The following is a 22,732-nucleotide window of genomic DNA, read 5'->3' as shown; positions in this document are numbered from 1 at the left end:
TTTGGCTGTGTTTTATAGACAAAGGCGGTACTGCAGCAGCGTATGTTGCCGGGGCAGTTGGTTGTGCATGTTCTCTTAAACAAAGCTTTACATAGTGGTTGTGCAAGTAGTCTTGTCTTTTTGTGTGTGTTCTTGCGTAGTCTGCTCAAAAGTTCACAGCGAACGGAAGAGAGAGAGAGCGAAACAATGATGATACATTGAGGCGACGCAGCGTAGTGCTCGGCACTAATTTTGACAACCTTGGGTTCTTCAATTTGCACACACACCGAACTGCCTAACGTCGTCTTTTGGACTTCGCCGCCATTGAAGTGGTCAGGCTGTTGCTGCAGCATCAAGCCTGTGATTCTGCATCCTGTTGCGGGCGTTTTGTTAGGCATCTCGCTTGGGTTATGAATTAAAGGTGATAAGCTGCGCTTCATTCGCGTTCACAGGCAGCCTACACTAAAGATGCGAGGGTTGCGGAAGACGTTGCCGCAGCTGGTGTTTCAGTGTCTAACAGTTCTTCTACGCTACCTGCAGTATAAGGAGGCGCTGGAGATTAAAACATATCGGCCCCTATCCATATATTTGCACCTCTGGGAGTGCTTTATTTGCCATGTGGTACAGGAACCTTTGAACAATGGTGGAATGTGCAATGGTTTCTAGAAAAAAATTGTTTCCTTTTTCCTCAGGTAAGCTCGAAACTAATAAATTTTTGCGTCTGAAGACAGCAAAACGCATCAGGTGCATTATCTCTCCCGCAGCCTCGTCTACGTGCTAAAATTGGACAGCCCACCAAGGTACCCCGAAGACGACGCATACCAAGACGTCCACTTCGCCCAGTGGAAGCAGCGGTTCGAGGGTAAAAACGCCATCGCATTCTCCATCGTGCTCGCACTGCTGATAGGAGCCGCCGCGTGCTTCGCCTTTGGAACGGACGCCGTAAGTTGTTTGATGTGAATTTCTTGCGCGTTAAGGCGGGTGTTTCGTTCCGGCAGCGCGAATTCTCCAATTTAGGCTACGTTCGCGTGAGCATTTTGCGCGTCTTCCTTGTTCCAACCACACAATGTAGGTATCAATCGTAAGCTTAATCTGTACTCTTTGAATCGATGCACACCTCTACAGTGCAGATTCATTACCAACTAACTGCACAAAAGGTGCTATTGCAGACGACGAAGTCGGCAGTGTCGTTGATATGGCCAATTTCAGAGAACAAATCTGAATTAGCTAAATAGGCAAGGTTGTGTGTGTCCTATATATGGTTTGATGTGTATTTCGCATTATATGGTGTCAGAATGTGCTTTCGTTAAATTGTATTTGATCGGCGGCCTTTTAAATATAGAAATATTTGGCGATTTCACCATATCAGCTGAGTATCGGAGTGCAAAACATCAATGTTTTTGCCACTTGGGAACGACAACATACTAGTGCAGCGTGCGAAGTTTAATTAATTAATCGTTATTCGTTCGTTTTAAGATGTAAAGGCCTACCGGCCCTATTACGAGAAAAACTGCCGTCGTGTTTAGTGTGTTAGTGTGTGTTTTTGTACCCTCCGATGGTACAGAAAATACCAGGGGTGGCAATAAAAAATAGTGCGACATCATCAAGCGGCCCTAGAACGCACACAGCAAGCCGAGCAACGCCAATTCAGACAATCGTTTTGCATTTTCGTTTCTCTTATATACTCCTTAGTGGCTCTTATATACTCCTTACTGGCTTACCTCAATGCGGCGCCAGTGTTCCCAACTGAATAAGCACCAAGTTTGAATAACCGTTTGTCGTACAGCATTCTGGATGTTTTCATACGGTCTCATTGCATATAGCGCACATGAGCTTGTCAAGCTGCACAGAATGACTAGCTCACATGAGCGAGTCATTCTGAGACATAAGTTACTAGACAAATGTCTATTCTATACCTGGGCCACACGAAACTGTCCTAAGGGAAGTACTTTCTTCAGAATTGTTCTTTAAAATTGGTCACATCGAAGAAACTGCAGACACCGCCATCTGCATTACCACCTTTTGTGCAGTTGATATTTCAGCTACACTACAGCGGTGTGCATCGATTGACAGAGCGTAAATTAAGCCTGCATTGTGCTGGTCGAAGAAAAAATCCCCGCAGAATGCTCCCGGGAATGTAGCCTAAAATGGAGCATTCGCTTCCGAGTGGAAAGCTCGCCTTAAGCTAGCAAACAGATTAGACACAATACCCCGTAAAATCGCAGGACGAAGGCTTCAAATATTTTGCCCTTAGCTAACGTGGCGCTGCACGTAGCCGAGGAATTAAAATGAAAAGTACGCTCTGGTATAACGCGATTTATATAAACTAATACTGGTGTTTGGAGTACTCTTTCGAACACCTTGTAGAATTTTGGCGCACCTCTTTTTGTTTGACAACGCTCACCTTGCTCTGTATGACAGCAACCTAAGAGACAGAGCTTTTAATGCATGGAGCAAACAGCCACGTGGTAGATATAGAGTGGCTTCAAAAGTTTATTGTTGGTTACACGATTTTTTAACCCTCAGAAATGTATGTCACTAGTGGCTATTGCAGCGAAGTGTGCGCTCTTCATCGGTGAAATGTACTTCATGTCTTCCTTCACTCGCGCCAACCGATCGCCACGCTTTCGTCTCTCGCACCTCCTTCCTATACAAGTTTATTTTCATGAGGGATATCTAGACGATTCCAGTACTTGACATTGAGCCCTCTCTCTGCCCTCTCCAACAATACAGGTCGCCCACGTATGTTTCTTCAGGTGCGTCCAACCGAGCGCCGGTTTGGCTCACCAGGACAACTGTTCTTAAAAATTCAGAACTAGGGTCTAAAGCAGAAATGACTGATGGCTTAGCATTGGCAAGCATGAAACATTGTGCGCAGGCACAGTTTTTGCAGGTAGACACCAGCGCCACGTACCTGAAAGCGCGATTAAGGTGTTCACTGACTCAGGGAGCCAGTTATACGCGTCTACAAGTTTTTATTCTTTATTTATTTATTTACTTATGCAATGATGCAGGCCTTGGAGTGACCCAAGCAGGAGGGGCACATACAAATATTAATAATATAGCAGAACATTACGAGCAGAGATTTAGAAAAGATTATTAAAGAGTGCACAGAATACCAAATCAGTCAACCAGCTCTACGAACAAATCGTGGAAAAGGATGGTTAGCTAATATAATAAATTCCCGAAACAAATAATGCAGAGAAGATATGCAGAACTAAGCTATCAATACAATATGAGTGCAGTAAAAGAACAATATTGCAGAGATGCGAATAGATATATTATTCACAACAGCACGATAATGTCAGTAATTCAAATGCTCAATAGAATCAATACTGGTTAGTGGCGACTGAGCGGAACTCTTCCAATATATAATAGCGCGTGGAAAAAAAATATTTAAACACGTTAGTTCTGGCATTGTAGCGAGTTCGAGAGTCAGCCTGACGATGTTATGTTCGGCGTGCCGTCATTGGCGTGACATAAAGCTCGGGAGGCACAGCAAGCAGGGTATTTTTAAGAAGAAAAAGAAATTTCAGCCGTTGGAATTTTCTTCTCATTTACAGCGTATGAATGCTGTGTTGCTTCATTAGAGCTGTCGGGAAATATTTCATGCGTTACTTGGAAAAAATAAATCTGACTGCTTTGCGCTGAATTCTTTCTATTGCATCTATGTCAATTTTGGTGTAAGGGTCCATACTATACATGCGTCCTCAAGTTTTGTCCTTATTAGTGTTGTGTAGGCTAAAAGGCTAGTTTCAGGAGGTGCTTGTTTAAATTTGTGGTGCAGAAGGCAGAGTTTAGGAAAGCTGAGTCACATGCGTTAGTAATGTTGGTTTTCCAGTTGAGGGTATTTGCTACTGTGACACCAAGATATTTGTAATCACTCACTTCGGTTAGTAGTGAGGGCCCGAGAGTATAAGCAAAAGCTAGACTATTTAATTTCTTGGTTATTTTCATATTCACTCTGTTGTTGGCATTCAGTTCCATATCCCCACGAATGCACCAAGAACGAAGATTTTGAAGGTTATTGTTCAGGGTTATCTGATCATCACGGCTGGTTACTTCTCTGAATAGTAGGCAGTCGTTTTTCATCGTCAATGCTTATTTGTCCACCAGGCTTAGGCGGGGTGTTCTGTCAGTGCCACTCTGCTCGGCGAAAGCCGCCTATGCTGCTGTGGCTGCAAAGTTTGAAAGGAACAACATGTGGAAGAGTGGCTGCCACAAGCAGGATCAAACCACTGACAGTTCTTAGAGCGGTAGGATGCGTGACTACTTTTAAAAAGCCGGCTGCATTAAAGGCGCACGAAGAAGGCTGGTGAAATACTATAGCCCCGTCATTGTCATCCTTCAAACGGTGCAGGAGTCTCAACTGAGTGGAAGCGACTCGGCGACGGTCAGCGTACGCTCCACGCCTGCATCGGAAGCTGGGAGAAACCATGATCGACCCCGCGCACAACCGACAGAATTCGGAGCTGATGAAACCAGAAGCCGACCTCAAGGTGGCTCCGTGTTCCTTTCGTCTCCGGAGCAAAACACCTCAGCTGTTGGGGTGTCCCAGCAAGCGCGGGGCTGACAATTACATTTTCGGATTATAGTTCTCACTGGTGCATTTGAAGCGAAGTACAGAGATTGTGTTTTTGTGCTTTTGCTGGTTGCAGGTTCGCTGGATAGTGGGAGAAAGCTATGGAGAATGTTGGTTGCGAGAATGATTGAGTGCTGAATATTTACTGAATAATTGAGTACTGAAAGTCCACTCCATATGATAGAAAAGCAGTGGGGAGGTATGAAGTATAGGAAGTAAGCAAAGTTATGAGCTCTGGAAATACGTGCAAAGTCCCATATTGAAAAGTGTTAGTAGTCGTAGTGTAGTGGAGACAATGATTACATCAAGTCAGTGAGCCGGTCAAGTAACAGCCCAATATGAAGGAATATTCATAAAAGGAGGTACCTTTTGGAAAGGTCTCGCCTGGTTCGTATCGTACTTAAAAACGATTTTAAAAGTGTATTCGACGATGGTGTCTAATCGGCGAATGTATAGAATCCTCGACTGTGCGCTGCGAGGATGTTGTAATCAGCACAGAGATTCTTCCTGCCAGGCTTATGATTGCCTCGCAATGTGCTAACAAAGAATTGGTTTACGCTGTTTCAAAGTTCCCCTGACAGTCTTTAAGGAAGAATTGGTAGAATTCCGGGGGAAACATTTCGGAACGTTTTAGTAAACATTTTTTCAAAACGACTCACTGACGGCTGACTTTCAGCCCCCGCAGTCAAGAAATTTAGGCCTTGTTATCTCTGCAGTGTGCTCTGCAATATGAGTCCTTCCGCTTGCAGGGCGTCTAGCCTCAAGCGAAATTTTCCATTTCCTTCCGGCGGGAGGAAGGAGTAGGTCAGATGCAAGAGTATATCAGGACGGTGGTCGGCTGATGTGCCGAAAAACGTGGCGTTCCATCTCGGCAACGGTGGTTCATTTCTATAGAGGCCCGTGCAATGCGAGATGTCATTGCAGGTGATATCGCAACCCCTCCCCTCAGGTGCGATGCCACGTTTGATCCTCAGGTGGTCAAAATTATTCGGAACCCTTCACTGGGGAGTTCCTCGCATGTTGAGTTGCCTTGGGGCGCTAAATCTTATACAGTAAACTAACTTGTGTCCAGAAAGCCTGTGAAGAGGCTTTGAATTCATGAAGTATGAAATGCATTTAGCGGCAGTTCTCAGCAATCTGAGGCACACAGTGTCTAGAAAGCACTGTGAACCTGAAGCCAAACGCCAACTTATCGGAAACTTTCCGTGCGAATGGTGTCCAGTAAACAACAAAATACTGTCCCCAGATGAATTAGAACCACTGGGGATGGCTACATAGCAGCTTCGCTTTACGATGCCTTCAACCTGACGGCTACCGCTGCAGTTTTTTGTCGACAGGAATTTATGCACTCCAGTTTGGAGTTACTTTGGTCACACACGTCCTTGCGATGAGCAGTAATTTGGCCGAAATTGTATTCTGCCAAAACAGATCCCCAGTGCCGGTACATAACAGTTTTCCATAAGCTGCGCAGTACAAGCAGAAAGAACTTATCAAGTGCTCATTAGTCTAATGCAGACCAATTTGGTATCATAGAGGATGAGAAGTAAAATTACCTAGCTTCGTAATGGTGCGGGGCAAAACATCTCACTATGGAATGGCGTCTTTAATAATGCTGTTGCATGTCAGCGCAGGTTAGAGACATGTCTTTAGTTTCTGTCAGATTTTTCACCTCCTGCTTAACGCTGGCAGCATGGACCTGTGGCATAGGATCGGACATTTTGGCACCCTGTAATGATCTTATGATATTTTCTCGAAGCAGATACATGTTCTACAGTGTGAGCTCTTCTCAGCTCGCTGCTTAGTTTCGCGCCATTGCTGTTGACAGCGAACAAAGTACCACCCCAAAGTCTCTCTCTCTCCTCGCACGCGCGGATCGTTGCCCTCGAGTGCAGCAAAAATGATTGCCGTATATTTAAGTGCGCGTTCGCGCTCGAGCGGCTCAGCCAGCAGCGGATGCTACATGCCGCACATTTGTCCGAGCTGGCGAGGGTTTCGGCGAGCAGACCCCGGGCAGTCGGCCAGAAGAAGGCGCGATACACCGTGGGCTGCGCACTGCACAGCCCCCGCAAAGGACCTGATCACGCCGCCGCCCTGAAACTGGGTCTGCGGAACGCGCTTCGAAGGAACTCGATGCAAACGCCGCCAGTTTACAGGAACTCACAAGCCCATGTGCCTCCTCTTCGAGAACCAGGGGCGCGATTACGAGTCGCTCAAAATCGTCTTAATGGGAAAGTGTCTCAAAAAGTGTCTCATTTGCCCCGTTCCTATTGGTCGGCCGTGACCAGCGGCCATATTGAATTTTTGCGTCACCGGCCGACGTCAATAAACATGCAGAAGTGTTCACATCGCTTACCTAATTATGCGAGCCGACTGAAATTGTTTTTTTGCGACTGGAACGAGTGGTCTCAAACCGTCTGAGAAAGAAAATGGCGGTTGTTTACATTGCCGGCGGCCGCGCGAGCAACGGTGTAGGATGGTGCATGAAGACGGTTTTGACATGCAGGACGACTTGATGCTTTGAGTTCTTATTTGAAGGCTTAGGGCTGGGGAAAGATTAGGCGGAGCCTGGGCGAGGTTCAAGTAATAAGAACAACTTCGCGCACGCTCACACGCTCACGGCACGACTGCGTGACACCATACAACACACTTGAGGGGATGCTTTGTTTGGTAGGCGGCGCCAGCAGTAAGTTTTGTTCTAAGAGGGGCAGGATGTGAGCAAAAGTCACTTTGGTCTGAAAGCAAACGAACCAAACTCCGCTTGAGGCCGCAAGGTTTGGGAACCTGTATCGTTTTTAACTTTGGCTAGGGTCCTAATGAAAGTGCCTTGAAAGTCTAGAAAGTCTCCTTCACGAATACAAACTTCCCAGTAAGCAAACTTGAGGCCGAACCGGCGAACCACAACAAACAATATCACCAATGCTGTCGTCTGCATGCGGAAATGGCCTTACAACGCTCACAGTAATCTTGTGATGAGGGGTGTAGTTAACACAAAGGTGCTCTTTAATATCTCTGCTGACAGCCACTACGAGGAATGCCCAAGGTAATAAGGCTGCAAGACTGATTCCTTGGCGAAGGAGTATGCTTGTCTTGTCCTGATGGAAACGACGGTCTGCAGCATTATAGCGACAGAAAGATCGTCTATATGGTACAGAGGCCTCGGATAATGCTTTTCGAGAGCTGTTGTTCCCTTCAGTAAGTTAATGGCAAGTAGCCACTGCGGGGGATTGGCCAAGACATGCGAAGTGACTGACAGATGCGAAAAAACGCTGCCTGGTAGTAGTGGCCATCAGTTGTTGTTGCCTCTGATGCCATGCCACATACCCACGGGGGGGGGGGGGGGGGGGGATTGGCCATAGTTTGGTGCAGATCCAGACAGGAGAAAAATTCATCCAGACTTATCTCAAGCAGTTCATCAGCGCTCTGCAACTTGTGATTTGTCCTCTTCCAGTTGGCAAGGCTCTTGCGCATCAGAGAGCCTACGTACAGAAGGAAAAACGCTTCTCTAGAATATGTTCTGATGGTACTTCTCAGCCTGAACACGTGATCATGATCACCGTCAGCCTCTCTAAACCCACAACAGGGCAAAGGCGTCTCCCATGTCTAAGGAACCCTTCGTTTTCCAGCTACAGCCACGGTATTTTAATTGCGCTTCTCGCGCTGCGGCGGTCTAGCCCAACTTCTTCCTTCTTGTCCGACGCCGCGTGCCATGGCCCGCGAGCCGAGCGCGGCGCGAGGGGCGCTACATCATCAACTTCTTAATTTCATCCGCCGACGTAACATTCTGTCGCCCACTGCTACGCTTGCCTTCTCTTGGAGTTCATTACGTTACCCTTAAGGATCAGAGGTAATCTTGCCTTCGCATTATTTAGCCAGCCCAAGCCCATTTCTTCCTCTTGATTTCGGCTAGGTTGTCATTAACCCGCGTTTCTTCAGTCACCCACTATGCCCGCTTGTGGTCTCTTAACGTTAGGTATATCAATTTTTTTTCTCCATATCTTGTTGCGTTGATCTTCACTTAAGCAGAACCCTTTTCGTTAGCCTCCACGTTTTCGCCGCATAGGTGAATGTCCGTAAGATACGAGGGGGTACCCAAAAGAAACCGGACTAAATTTTTTGGTCGGCAAAGCTTCTGTGGTACCGCGGTTTGCCACAAGGAGCGCATAGAGCGAACATTCCAGAGTTAGTAAGCCGAGTGCCGTCGTTGAAGGAGGTCAGACTAGTTTAAGAAGAATTTCAGAGTGACGACTGTTTTGTGTGAACGTCGTTTTTGCAATGGCTGATTTTCGTGAACAGCGTGCGCCGGTGAAATTCTGATTTTTGCTCGGAAAAAGTTGAATGGAAACTCTTGAAATATTCAGAAAGACGTACAAGGACGATGCTATGGGGACAACTCAAGTGTTCCTGAATCGAATCCTGAATCAAAACAACAATCATGCCAATGGAAACTTTCAAATTCACCTCGCCTCAAGAAAGCTCGTCAGGTGAAACCAAACCTGAAAACAATGCTGATTTGTTTTTTCGACGTGAGAGGAGTCGCCCATTGAGAATTTGTTCCGCAGGGTCAGAAGTTAGCCAGGCTTTCTACTTGGATGTTTTGAAAAGATTGGGCAACAGTGTGCGGTGGAAGCGGCCAGATTTGTGGCGGTCGGGTGACTGGTTTTTCCATCATGGCAATGCCCCTGCTCACACAGCCCTGTCTCTACAATTTTGGACCAAAAATGGCATGACCCCTATTCCTCAACCCTCATACTCTCCCGACCTTGCCCAGTGCAACTTTCTTTGTTTCCTAGAATGAAAAAATAGGTGAATGGAAAGCTATTCGCTGATGTTGCTGAGGTGAAGAAAAAAACGACGGAGGCACTGTCAAGCATCACAAAAGATGAATTTAAACAATGTTTTGAAAAATGGAATGAAAGATTCGACAAGCGTATCATTGCAAGTGGGGAATACTTTGAAGGAGATTGAAGGTCGGTGCTTAAAATGTGAACAAATAAGTTCAAACAAAAATAAGTCCGGTTTCTTTTGGATACCCCCTCGTACAGCGGAACGCGGTATACCTAGGGACAACATTTGGTTAAATATGGTCGGGTTGTAAGCACCTGCAGCTAACCTCACAAGATTTTACCGTCGTTTTTTCCCATCGTGGTCGCAACGGCTTTAGGAGCCGGGACACATACAGTTCGCTCGTTCTAGACGAGTGTATTGTCCACTGTACCATAGTTACACAATCGTGTTTGAAAAGGGGGTGAGAGCGCTGCCGCGGAATTCGACAGTTTATGCACTGCAGAGTGGAATCTGCTTCCGCTTTCAAGACAGGTGCACCGTTTGAAACTTGACGCAGAGAATGAGAGACCTAAAGTGCGACACTGCACGGCGTGAAGTGCAGGGGTACACACTCTGTGCGTGCTGCTGAATAGACCGCGGCTTGGGCTATAAATTGGGGAGCGCTCCTGCATACTGACCTAGCCCTATCCCTGCCATGGTGGTTATATGGCGTTCTGCAACTGAAGACAAGATTGAGTGCGGTTGCAGCGGCAGGAACGAAGTTTTTTTTTCTAGAAAAAAGGCGATGTATTGAGATCCATCAAATTACCATAACCTACACTCTTGTTCATTTCATCTTTCTCGAAGTGCACAGATGCCACCAGGATAAATCCTATGCCTAGAAGCTTGGTTACGACCGCGGCCGGGTTATAGCTTGGAGACAGAGGCGAAAAGTGCAAGTGTTTTATTATGGTTATTTGATGCGTCTCATACACGGCCTTTTTTCCTGGAAAAATCCTGTGTTAATTCTCTGCGCAGCGGCATCACAGCACTCTGTCCGTTCTGTTGCGTCCTCAAAAAACTCAGCACGTACGGATAGGAACAGCCAATGGCCTATTGCGTTGTAGTATGTCATAGCTGCAACTTATGTTTTTACCTGCTAGACAAAAAAATGTTATTCAGGTGGAGCAAGGGATGGGCGCTCTTGAGAATGACTTGTGCAAGCATATGCAGTATTCTCTGATCCACGTGTGTCGTGGAATGAGGCCTATAATGAGAGCAGCAGGTGAGTTTTTGCTGCCACTTTACCGCGCAGACGGACAATGTCTTGGAGCTTATTCATTGCTTGTTTCGCGCCAGGGCTATCTTTAGAGCTTCGTCTGTCTAACTTTGAAATTACGTGTTAACGTTTCTTGATGTCTACGACCCTCACTTCAAGACTGCTTCAAAAGGAAAAATACGATGGTCCACAATATTTATCAGATCTTAATGTCATGAAAGCCGAGAACTGTACAGCTTACTGACCTTCGCTGTAGAACAATTTTGTGAAAATATTTACCTCTCTCAGCGCAATAGTTTTCCTTTACTTACGCACAGTTCAGCGTGATGCGGAAGCATTGTGAAGCTTGACCGCCAGTGCTACCGACACCTACGTTTGCTGAAATTACACATACATTTGCATCGGCTTAACGTGTCTGGAAATGCGTATGCCAAATGGTATCCAGTGTCTATGAGAAAAATGGTTCCGTACCTATGAGAAGTGCTTTCACTTATTATCACTATATTTTCTCGACTTGCAAGCTCACAGACCTTCTGTTTAGACAACAAAGCCCATGTTCTAGTCACGCTCTTGCACACGCGAAGTGTGCGTAAGGACCAAAACACCACCGCCAATAAGGCGGAGTATCAGTAAGTTGGACCAATCGCGATTGTGGCTCAGCGGTTATGGCACTCTGCTGCCCTCCCGAGTTTCGATGGAGGCGAAATTCTAGAGGCCTGTATACTGTGCGATGTAAGTGCATGTTAAAGAACCCCAGGTGGTCCAAATTTCTGGAGCCCTTCACTACGGCGTCCCTCATAACATGAGTCGCTTTGGGACGTTAAACCCTCATAAACCAAACCATAATTGTTAGTCTTATGGTTTATTATTTTTGAAAATTCTGTGCTTTTTGGTGTTTATTTCGCATTTCAAGTTTTGTTTGTTTTTCGGCAGAAATTTTTTATACAGACGAACTGTCCGTTTCTGTCGGTGTTATACACGTACGTGGTATCTCTATGAGGGCTGAATTATGTACAGTTTATCTCGGATTATTTCTTAGCACCAACACTTTTTTTAAAAGAAAAGCGTACTGGACTATTGCAGAAATTTTTACCGAATAAAGTGTTTCGCCATACAAAAGAGTAACAGGGCGGGAATGAAGTGAATTAATGCGGACATTCATAGAATCCATTCAGTGGTGTTTTCTTGCCAGGTGTTCACGATCTTTATCCTTTGTCTGGCCTGTTGTCGTTTCGCTTATCACGATCGCTGCTTGCTGTCTCAGTAACACCTGCCCCGCAGATCCACTGTGTGACCTCCAACTCACGAACCCCTCGGGCTATGGCAGTACAGGGCCCATGCACGTGCTTTGTACCAGCATGTGCGCCCCTGCAGCTCTAGTGGCAAACTCGGCCAATTACTTTCCTGTTGCCTCTAACCTGTCCTTCAGGTGTTGAGCCCAACTCCCGCGACTATCTCTCAGGTGGCCAGAGTCACTGCGATGGCAAGAGAAAAGGGGAGCAGGCAGCGCTGCTGGTACGTCGTTTTTTACAAATTGCCCGATTAAAGATTCTCGTAACCAATTATCGCAACTCACTGTGGTAGACTGGAGTAGCATGCTAAGCTAACAACGAGGCAAACCTCTCCTTTACTCATTAAAGTCTCTCTCTCTCTCTCACTGTCGTGTACATTGTCACTGTTCAGGACTGAAAAATGTGATCGTGTTCGCATTAAAGGCTCTGGTCACGAGAATATCCAGGGTCAGCGTTGTCGGCGTCGGAGCTGAGTGAAAATTCATGGGGCTGTGGCAGGTGGTCCGCAGGGAACTACGTAGGAGGCAGGTGGGCCAACTTAGTCACGTGACTTTACAGTGCCTTTACAACCTGACCAACGCATAGCGAGAAAATGCTCACCGTAGCAGGCGGCAGTTCAATTTCTAATTGATCGCTTCCAAAAAACGATCCGGGCCACAAAAGGCCCGCCGATGGGATGGACCTTCCATCGGAGGGCAATGGCGCATCTCTTCATAGCTGCACCACTGTGCCAGGAGGCGTATGAGGACTCCCACGGATCTATGATTATAAAGTAGAGCTCGACCTTCTGCATTTATGGGAATGAACCCACTATACGATATAGTCATACCATTAAGATTGAGCTGAAGTCTCCCCTCCAAGTTTTCTTTTTTAACTTGAAGCAATAAAATGCAACGAACAATGCTATTTGTGCTTGAAGAGTCACTTCATCACTAAGTTTTCTTTTCCCATCGCGAACACGCGCAAATAATAAATCAGTGTTCGTAGTGGCGGCGGTAAGACAAGGCCGACTGTCCACGCTGCAGCCACCGGGGGCGCTGTCGCGGAGGACTTATTTTGTGCCGCCGCCGAACCGTTGCCGATGCCGGCGCGTCGGTGCGGCTGCTTCCCCTCTGCAGGCGGTTCAGACGAGTCACTCCTGGAGCGGCACCAGTCCGGACACGTTCTGTGCGAGGTCGGTGCCGAGCGGCTGGCTGTCCAGGGGCTGGCTGTCCAGCCTCCATGCGACGAGGGCCAGCAGCGCCGACACCAGGCACAGCACGGCGCCCGCCACCAGGAAGAAGCGCGCAAGCCTTGACAGCCGCGGCGGCAAAGGCTCAGCCGTGATACGATGGGCACCGGTGAGATCATTCAGCTCAGCGGAGGCCTGCGTTTCGGAGAGGCGGCTAGTTATTTGCACCTGTCACACAAAAATGTGCCTGCGATGTTGAACGGTAGACGCTCTGTGTACCTGCAAGCCCACCAAGCAGAGAAAAGGCTTCAAAGGGGAAACTGAAGACGCCATGTTTTATACTTACTGAACAACAAACAAAACAGCACACTACACATATACAAAGATAAAGCTACATAAAACACAGCAGTCCTACCACACTAGTGGTCCTCAAGCGTAAACCACAAAGTCACACTCATACAAGCTTGCTACCAAACGCGGGTGGTTCGCATGCTATCTCGGTCGCGCAGTACGACAAAATCCCAGATGGTACCCTGTTTCAAGAGACGCCGCTGTTCTACTGCGGAGTGTTGAGGAAGGTCAGAGGGAGGGAGTCGCTGTGACCACATCGCCTTAGCTGGATGTCGGCGTTGGAGCGTCCTGGTACCGGTGACGAGGTCAGGTAGGTAACACCAGCCACTGACTGAGGCGGCGTTCCGGAGGCGTTGAAATGGAGCTCGCGTTCCGAAGACGCGGTCAGTGTCGTGATCCACGGGACTGGGTCATCAGCCGGTGGGGACCACTCCTGGTCAGTAGACCTTACGACTGAACACCTCTGGCACCAGCCGGCGGCCGTGCGGCAACGTTCGTACTTAAACGTCCCTTCTCCTGTCCACGTCGCCAACCCTTCTTTTATATGTTCACTTTATTTTCTTCTTCTTCCTCCTCGTTTTCGGTTTCGACGTCGTCTTCTCCATATCTTTCAAAAATACCACTGCACTCTTTCTTTTCTTCCCTCTTCTCTTTCTGTTAAGTGCCACGCGCCAGTAAACGTGCCTTTCCTTTCCTCTATTGTTGTTCTCGTCCCTCTTTTCTGTTCGTAACAGCACCATTATTAACCTGCTTGGCATTCTTATGCCGCTTGCGATACAGAGACGGCGGCTGATACCTCATGCTAGCTCACAGCACTGACGCCGCTGGTGGCGGCTGTCTATGACTAAGGGCGAACAGAAAAATATTTTGAAAAGAACACCCTGTTTTAACTCGGTAAATGCGACGCAACTAAGTTCTGCCTCCAGTTGTAAATACAGTCAGATTGGTGTCTTCGGTGCCGCAGAATTATTCTTGCGCATGTGAAAAGCAAGCCAGTGGAGTCAGCTGAAGAGTTGATTACAAAAAAAAAATGCCCTAAATTATAGAAACCGAGAAAAGTATAATAGTGAAAGGTTCGAGGAAAATTCTTCTGGTATTAGATAAATGAGTGAAAAGAAGCGACACATTCACTTATCAGGTCCGCGTATTGCACGACGTGTTAGGAACCTGTTTGATGTCCTTGATTGTGACAAGGCGTATAGGACTAGTGGTTAGAAATAACCATATCACACATCTGCAGCCGGCATTGCGTGAAAAGTTCTCATTTGAATTTTAAGCACAGTCGCACGGGTGTAGAACTCGTCATGCAATAGCTTTACTTGTTAGTGCAGTGACTGCATCGCTTCTTAGCGAGAAAAGCTATGCTCTAAAGGCAGAATCTGAGGTGAACATGATTCGATGCTATTACACGAATGGTTAGTAAACGAAGTTAAAATCACCGTGAGGAGCATTACGCCTGCCAAGGGGATCGCACCAGGAATGACACGTCGAATGCAATGCATTTAGCTCCAAATAGGATGTGCATATGTCTGTGTGGGTATGGAGAGGGGGGGGCACTAACACTGGTTTTCGAATTCACATTCCGAAAGACTTTCAAGCCCAGCGGCAGACCCAGTGTGTGCACTGGTGATTTCGTGCCCGTTGACTTTATTTGCGAGATGTGCTTACTGCCTCGTTACGTGGTGCTGTGCGCGGTATACAGGCTGGAAAGTTATTTCGCGGTTGTTAGAAATAGTAGCGAGCCCTGAATTCATTCCTCCATCGTGTACTTGGACAGAATGCTAGTGACTTCCCACCTCGCCTTCGAGGGCGCTGGTTCTTTTAGTAAGTATTTCGACTTCACCTCGGCCACTCGTCCGACGTCTGTTTATGGGGCTCTCGTATTGAGCGGCGTAAGGTAAATGTCGCTGAATTCGTGGAAATGATAGGGCCCTTATACTGCCACGCTACGCAAGTTGTGAAATCAGTGCAAGCCTTCCTAGTCAGAGCGTTCCGCTGGTGTACAGAAAAAGCCGCACCTGGCGCGAAGAGATCCCCTTCATGGCTCGACTCCTTTCGTCCCCGTTGAGTGCCGGCAGCATCCGCTGCTCTTCGTCGGAAGGCGGCGACAGGCGGCCGGGAGACGGCAGGGACCGCGTCAACGCCAGCAGCGAGGGGGCCGCCGAGATGAGCCGTGGACCCGAGCGGGACGCTCCAGGAGTCTTCCGTGTCCAGAGGGGTAGAGCAGAGGCGGATTCCCGCTCCTTGGAGCTGCTCCAGGCGGCCGGCTCTTCGAAGGTGTCCGTCGAAGGGTCTGCATAGAAAAAAAAGGATGAAAAGCTTCACAGTTATCACCCCATCATTTATTCAGATGCACTGTATTCCTTAGTAGACTGTTTACTGCACATTAATGATACAGAGCAAGTGAATTCGCGTCGTGTGCAGGGGAGACTAATTCGAGTACCGGGGTCGGCACATATATCCAGCGATTAAAGAAAATCTAGCGTCCATATTCAAAAGAGAAAACAAAAGAGAGAAAGATTGTAAACCGGTAGAAGCCCGGGTAACTACATTTCCTTTTGGAATTCACAGACTCAAAAGAAGCACTCACAAGGCTGTTTGACCGCACATCCTAGACCCGGGTCCTTCGGAATCTCGCTTAACCAAACAGTGGTCTCATCCACCGCATCTGCATAGTCCTCCGCGCCGGTGGCAAGATCACTGATGCTGGAGACGGGGCTTTCCTCCGGCGGTGGGGCGCTGATGTTTTCCATCGGCGAGCTCGTCGAGGTGGACCGACACAGAGCCTTCTTCTTCTTCTTCTTCTCCATAGTAAACCTGGCATATACCCACGCGGGAAGATTGGCACTTCTTTGGCATTTTCTTCTTACAATTCCATATTACTCCTGAGAGCCACGCGTGTCAAATGTAGAAAAAATTACTCTGCGTTCACCGCTGAAATCATCTGCGAATGAAACGAAAGGCGAAACGATTATAACGGTCTGGACAAATGCCACAAAGAGTATTAAGGAAATATTGGTTGCTTTTTTCCTTTCCGAATGATCCACGTGTGGGCCGTTCAGCGAGGAGGAGAACGAAAAATATGCGAAATGTCGTGTCAAAATCGACCGCCTTTTTCGTTTGCCTTTGCTAGGCCGCCCTGGTGGCTCAGTGGTTATGGTGCTCGACTGCTGACCCGAAAGACGCGGGTTTGATCCCGGCCGAGGTGTTTGGATTTCTATGGAGGCGAAATTCTAGAGGCCCGTGTACTGTGCGATGTCAGTGCACGTTGAAGAACCCGAGGTGGTCGAAATTCCCGGAGCCCTTCACTACGGCGTCTCACATTGCCTGAGTCACTTTGGGATGTTAAACCTCACAAACCAAACTAAACCTTTGCATTTATTTTGTAAAAGTGAACCTCTGCAACTCTGCAAATAGCAACCTCTGCCTCCCGGTTATTGACTGATCCCTCAGTGCGGGTGTGTGCAATCTTTTGAAAGGCTAACAGCAATAACGACTGCCTAAGTGCGACTCCTGAAGAAATCGTTAAGCCCCTCGGGGTCTCTGGTAGAGGCGCAGGGCATCGCTTTGCAACTTTTTTTCCTTCTGCTCGCAGAACGGTTACCGACTTGGATAGCACTGAACAAGGACGACGCAGTGGCGTGCCATTCTCTACCGTCGCCTACCACTTCTGCTCGTTAGTGTCCGCCAGATGAGATAACAGAGAGCACATGAGAACGACGGCCAAACAGCTGGTTTATGCCCGTATTCCTTGTTGCCAGGGCAGCCATGTTCATTTTAACCACAGTTGAAGCCACTCTTGTCACTCTTACGTAGCGTCCTCATCTTATAACTTTGCGCCCAATGCCACTGCAGGAGGTCGCATCCCGTGTGCAGCTCAGTACATCACCCTTCATCTTCGCGATCTCCCAAATTCTGTTTTTCTTCTCTTCTCCCACAGAGGGCAGTAGCAGGGCACAGGCTGTTGTGCTGACCGACCTCTGCCCCGTTCCACACACTGAAGACGTTTTTCGCTGGATGGGTTCGGCTGTGGCTTTCTCGCTCAGCTCCTGCAGACCCAGACACTGACTGTGTCACATGAACGTGTCTAAGCGTTTTCTACGAGCCTGCTGTCGACTCGCTGCAGCTTTGATTGTCCTATTGATGGTTCTCGCATCCTAAATGGTTGTCGCCTTGCAAACATTCCCAACAATTTTTAGAAAGAAACGTCAAAACTTTGTTCTAGAAAAATTAAGGCCAATTTGTTTAACCTGTATTTGGTATACTTAATTGAAAGGGTAATTGTAAGGGATCGGTAGTGCGTGCGGGGTCATTACTACCGCTAATTCTTTCTCAGTACCCCGCAGCTGCCGTCTTCAATGGACCCCCCCCCCCCCCCCCTCGACGGGACGGGACGGGACGGTGGGGTGCGCTCGAAAGGAAGAATGACATTTCTTGGAAAGATGCGCGCGCGCGCGCGCGCAGGCGCCGGGCCGCTCGGGCGTACATCGCCCTTTGGGGCTGCTTCGCGTCGGCTGGGCAGGGGAGCGGTGAAAGCTATGTGGCTGAAGGGCCGCCACACGTCGACCCCCCCTTGTCTTAATCCCCTCGTCTTAGCGGACACCAGATATGCGACACAAGCTCGCGACGAACGTCTCGTTCGAAAAGTATGCAGGATTCCTGAGAGGATTAAGCACTGCCGGACGGAACGGCGTCAGGGCGCCGTGACGAGGGGGCAAACGAGATGAGGAATAGCCGGCGACAGCGCGTCTAGCCGCGAGCAGCGAAGGCCCGAGTTGGGTGACGCTACGGGTATCGGTGAGGCGCCGACTAAACAGCCTTGGGAAGGCTAAGTCGCCTTGGAATGCAGGTCCGAGCTCGCAGTGTCAACTACAGTGGTAGCTGCCCGCTTAAGCCCGATAATCCCGAGTTCCGAGACGACGCCAAAGTCGAGGGTCATTGGGGAAACCGCCGTCACGTGCTCGCACGAGTGTGTTTTGTGTTTGTGTTTACTTTTATTTTGGAGGGAGAATGTTCTACCCCGGACATGCTGGCACTGGCTGGCACGACTGTGCGTTTGTTTGTTTTTATTTTTTTTTGCAATGGAGAGGGTGTTTTGCCCTACGGAGGCTAGAGGGCTGGCCATGCTCTCGAGAAACCAATCATGGGAGCAGTGTCACATGATTGGGTGCAACCAAATGTGGGCCGGGCCTTTAGGGCTTTAAAACCGGGCCCCGGAGCCGGAAAAAGGGTTCTGGGCTAAGGTCAGGTGCTATGCATCTTCGGCTACGCCGAGTAGGGGCCTCCCCTAGTGTTAGCCAGTTCCACCTTTTTGTTGTTTGTCTTTTTGCTGTTTAATGTTTCTCCAGTGCCTAACTTGTATGTGATTGTAAATATCTGTACATAAACTTCAAGTATTCGCCTTATCAGTTATCCCTGCATCGTAACTCATCTTGAGACCGTCTCTGACGGGGCACCCCGGGTGCGAAGAAAAGCTTCAGTTTTCAAGGTAAACAAACCGCCTCTGGCGGGGCACCCCTGGTGCAAGGAAGGAAGATAAAGAACTTGTGTGAAACTTTACTGTAATGCTTGCGCGAATTACTCAAATTCTGATTTCTGAGAACGTGTCGTTGAGTCCCAGCCAATCTGGCGTCAGGCCGCGGTACTCTATGCGTTGCAAACAACCGACGTTGAGAGCAGAATGCAATTCGCTCAACCACGAAAGCAATACGCCGCGCATGTCGAACTAGATGTTTCAAAGCCTGCGACAGCATTGATCCCTAGAATCTATTAGAAACGTTGCAGGCTGAGGCATTTCCAAGCTGCGCTGTGTAATGAGCACTGCATTTGTAGTTGGAAGCCTGTTTTATTGTTTTCCAAACGGGAGCTACTCTTACAAAATTTCTACAGGCGACAGGCGTCATTCAAGTAGCTGGTATTTCGCCTGTTCTTCTCAACATTTTACATCTATATCATGCTATTGTGGCGTGAAAATTCGTGTGTACGCTTACGGTGTAGCATTTGCTTCTTCCGTCAGTGACATACACTTTCTTCACTAGTCTACTGTTTTCCGTTAATGTTGCTCAGCAATGGTTAAAAAATGTTCACCTATATCTCATGATAACAAAAATGTGCTGCTAGTTTCCCATGATCTCATTCAACAAAAATGCTTTGTTGTCTATCGACTGCCCCTAACTGTCCAACTTCCGAACAGAAAGTATCTCAGGGTTAAATACGACAGCATTGTTACTTGGGGACCCTATAAAGGGTGTATCACGTAACTTGAACCAATGATTTAAAAAAAGCGGTAAACCGCAGCCCGCTGAAACCAACGATACATTATTCGTCATCATGTGGCGCGCCTCAGAGTATTTTTTTATTGCGCTTAGTTAGTTATTTAAGATAAAATATGCAAATTTTCAAATATTCATTTTAGTGCCAAGACCTTTACGTTAGATTGTAGAGCAGGTTTATAAACAACCGATCCATTTTATTGTAGCACTGTATCTCCTCCGGGGTTTTATTTTCCGGCATCTAAAGAAAGCCCGCGAAATATGAAAAAATACCACGTGGCTACGCTCGTGCGCTACCAAATTGCAGCGCTCTCAACGGCGCTTGGAGCAAACCGAGCTGCCCGCTGACCGTGGCGAAGTGAACGGCCGCCGCTCTTAGCAGCGGCTTGAGAGTGCGCCAGCAATTTTCAAAGCGGCGCGGCGGCCGTACACTTGGTTAAAGTGTGGATTAATATATACATATATCCATACATATTATATCCATACATATTATATATCCATATACATATTAGCCGGTGATGGGACGTATTAACGCTATTGTGTCATACAATTAAACGCGCTGCTTAAGTGCCTTTCAGATTTTCATTCCACGCTTAGGTAGCGTATGGCGCTCTTCCTTCCCTCCGTCAGGGTACTGTGGACAGCGTGGTCGATTTTTGTTAGCCGAGGATACTTGCATGAAGAGGCGTTTATTAAGTGTGCCTATAAATGCTTCCACAGCAGGGCATGGCAGACGGGGAAGTGGCTCGAGGAGCAAGCAAAACGAAGGAATAGAAATGCAGCAGTAGCATGTATTCTCGAAAACAGAGTAGGCAGGAATTGCAAAACTGACGCAAAGTGAATTACCCACTGTAAGGTGTCCACCATTACTACGGCAACCCTGCAATGCCGCATAACTCAACCCTGCTTTACATAGATATGTCGGTTACCCGAAGTAATAGTAAAGTAGAACGCTGACATGGCCTATGCGTACTTCGCGTTCAGTGTCCGGTGCCAAGCGCTCTCGCGTGTCATGAGTGTTGAATACTTTCACGAAAACGAACGATAAAACATGGACTCGGTCTGTCCCTCCAGCCGTTGCGCTGTGTGCAGAAATCCCCTCGTGCTCCAGACCTGTGGCGGCCAACGCCAAGTCATAGTGGTGAGCACTGTGCTATCCATGTCGCTGCCTAAATTTCAGCTCAAGGAATTGGCCCGATATAACCCTGCGTGTGGCCGTTGCCAAGGAAAACGAATGGGGAAAACTTGCACTGGACGAATGCATATTTTAGTAACACAAAACATGAACTATTATGTCTAGGCAAAAGCGCGATGCTGCATAAAATTATCCGCGAAATTGAATAGTGATGCTGGGTTACAACGCGCAAAAATCCCTCACAGTTTATGAATGGCAGCTTTTTGTTCGTGCAAGCAACGCCACGCTGTGTATGCACACGAAGGCAGACACAGTGCGTACAACCAAATTATGCCGCGCATATTTTAAACGCAGTGGGTGACCTTCATCTTCATCTGTACATATTAATCATCGCCGTCGTCGTTCGACTTTCGTATTTGCGCACATTCATCATCACCGCCCATCCTTTTCTTCGGAGAAGTGGTCGCCATACTTGCGAGTTGGTATAAAGCTCGCTGCGTCCTCAGTCTCACCGGAGGCTGCCCTCTCCTGCACCCTCTCCGCCGCTACACTGTAGCTGCGTTCCGGTTGCCACCTTCTCGAACCATCCAGCGCGATGGAAACCATCGACCAAAATCCCCCTGGTGCTTCCGCTTCCGCAGCAGATGTGCTTCTACCCGATTCTAATCCCTATTGTTCCCACTGGAAAGCATGATTGCCACTTCTCCGAAGACTGAGATGAGCGATTATGATGAATATGTACAGAGAAAGACGATGGTCGCCCGGTGGTGATGAATATATCTACAGATGAAGACGAAGGTCGCACACTGTACTTACGATGTTATTTTTACGCGACTGCGCTATTTCCTTTCCACATGTAAAATAAACGTTGACAAGCAATGTAGCTTTTCAAAAACATGTATCAGCCGAAGACGAGCTTTTGTCGACCAGAAACGATCACAATGAGCTTAGAGGAACGAAAACTCATCGTAGATAATTCTTTTTGGAGTTTCAGGAAAGCTTTCGTTTCTGTTAAAGCCCAATGCCCTACTGAGAAAACAGGAAACTTGCAGAATTGGAGGCACTCCATTAAAACCTATTAGCAAGTGGCTTCTGAACCGTCCCCAATTCACCAATAAGTAATGGTTCGTATTCACCTCGAGGAATTGCGATGTACGGTGTTCCCCAAAGGTTCTATAATGAATCCGCTGCTTTTTTTGCTATGTATTAATGTATTTCCTAAATTTTTTTTTCACGCAAGAGGTTGTAGTATATAGAGGTCGTAGTGTAGAAGAACCACATGGATAAGCACACGGCAATTATATGACTCTATCCATGTACTTTACATTTATACTTGATACCCTCAGCCTTGTAGGCGCGACTTATCTGTATTACGTCTGGGCTCCAGGATTCTTGATTGCCCTATAAATGAAATTTCAATTCGAATATTGAAAACAGTTTTCATCGCGAATGGAAACAGCAAATTACACGCCATATATTCAGAAGTACGTTCCCATGCGTACTGAAGTACTAGGTATATTTGTGGAGAAAAGTGCACAGAAAAGCATGCACAGTCTATGAAGCAGCCATGCGCGCTTTTAGCAGCAGCTAGAAGGTCGTATCGCCCTCGTTGGCCGCGACACCGGAGGCGGCATCCTCGGATGACTCCTCTGTACCTTGGTCTTCTGTCGGTGCATCAGTGTGGGACGCTCGAGCAGCGGGCAGAGGCCGCACAGAGATATCAAGCGTCGTACCCGTAATGGTCACTATGTGGACGGTCGTGTTTTGTTCCACTGTAAGGTCGTAGGCCAGCCCCCGCGGTAATCTGTACGTGGCCATGATGATAATCACGCTGACCGAGAAGAGGCCAGCGATGAAGACAGCAGTCACGCTGAAAGAGGCCACACGTCCCGGAACCGAGTGAGGGC

The 22,732-nt window shown here is 47.8% G+C and overlaps 1 pseudogene; it reads right to left on the bottom strand.

Annotated features, from left to right (window-relative positions):
* Positions 1–13,019: 13,019 nt before the first annotated feature.
* On the bottom strand, positions 13,020–16,171 carry LOC149361960 (uncharacterized; annotated as a pseudogene).
* Between the last annotated feature and the right edge of the window lie 6,561 nt (positions 16,172–22,732).

Source organism: Amblyomma mixtum, chromosome 2, assembly GCF_055824585.1.
Source record: "Amblyomma mixtum isolate Tamu chromosome 2, ASM5582458v1, whole genome shotgun sequence".
Classification (NCBI taxonomy): domain Eukaryota; kingdom Metazoa; phylum Arthropoda; class Arachnida; order Ixodida; family Ixodidae; genus Amblyomma; species Amblyomma mixtum.
This window is presented reverse-complemented; position numbering and strand designations above follow the sequence as displayed.